General features: G+C 39.9%; 1 pseudogene across 1 annotated transcript in view; it reads right to left on the reverse strand.

The window, feature by feature from the left end:
- The window catches only part of LOC105511751, a 1,473-nt pseudogene extending 1,355 nt beyond the window's left edge, over window positions 1-118 (reverse strand). Inside the window, exon 1 of the transcript XR_001001762.1 lies at window positions 43-118. The product of XR_001001762.1 is annotated as a reticulocalbin-1 pseudogene (transcript). The remainder of the gene's footprint in view (window positions 1-42) is intronic.
- Between the last annotated feature and the right edge of the window lie 967 nt (window positions 119-1,085).

The following is a 1,085-nucleotide window of genomic DNA, read 5'->3' on the forward strand; positions in this document are numbered from 1 at the left end:
CGCGGAGGAAGGGACCGGCCAGTACCTCCGCCACGGCCTGACCCGCGCCGGAGCAGAGGTGCGCGTCCCCCGGTCCTGGGACTGGGAAACTGCGGGCGGCCAATCTACTTCTATTCATAGTGAACCATAGATGTATGCTTGGGTAGGGCAGCAAAAATCATGGCAGTTTCGCTCAACAACCTCATCTCTTCCAACTTCTACACATGATCACAAAATGCATTATCCCTGACAATAGATTCTTCTCGAAGGAAAACAAAAGAGACTCAGACAAGTGGCAGTCCCTTATTTCATTCTATAACAAACTCCTGCCAAAGCTTCATGACTGACATAAATATTTATCTTAGCCTTAGAATTAGGAAGGAAGATTACAATTATTGGATGTATATTAACTCAAAATTGAAGTATTTTTTTTTATTCTGATGGAAAGTAAGCGTGAATCTCCACACAGTGACTCATACCTGTAATCCAGCACTTTGGGAGGCTGAGGTGGAATGATTGCTTCAGTCCAGGAGTTTAAGACCAGTCTAGGTAACATTTCTAAAATGAATGAATGAATGAATGAATGAATGAATGAATGAATGAATGAATGAATGAATAAATAAATGTCTGTAGTCCCAGCTACTCAGAAGGCTGAGATGGGAGGATCGCTTGAGCCTGAGAGATAAGGCTACAGTGAATTGTGATCGCACCACTTCATTCCAGCCTGGGCAACAGAGCGACACCCAGTTCTCAAAAAAAAAAAAGAAAAAAGAAAGTATGATTTGGCTCATTAGTTTGACAAAACGATGGATTGGCCAATTATTTTACACTTTGGACGTTTTCCATACATTGAATGAACTAATCCTGAAGCTCCAAGAATTTTTTTAAGATAAGTAAATCACGTATCAGGTGAAATATTATATTTGCAAAGGTGAACTAACAACTTTTAGATTTTCCTAGCATTTTCTGTGTATATTGAGATGCCTCTAAGTGAAAGAGTGAGAGTTAACTAATAATCATCTGATACCTCTTAGTGAAGCCTCTTTGGGAGACTTCCCAGAAATGAAATTACTTTAATGACTGAGCAACAAATATACTTGCAAGTT

The sequence above is a fragment of the Colobus angolensis genome, unplaced genomic scaffold (assembly GCF_000951035.1).
Source record: "Colobus angolensis palliatus isolate OR3802 unplaced genomic scaffold, Cang.pa_1.0 Scaffold203, whole genome shotgun sequence".
NCBI classification, from domain to species: domain Eukaryota; kingdom Metazoa; phylum Chordata; class Mammalia; order Primates; family Cercopithecidae; genus Colobus; species Colobus angolensis.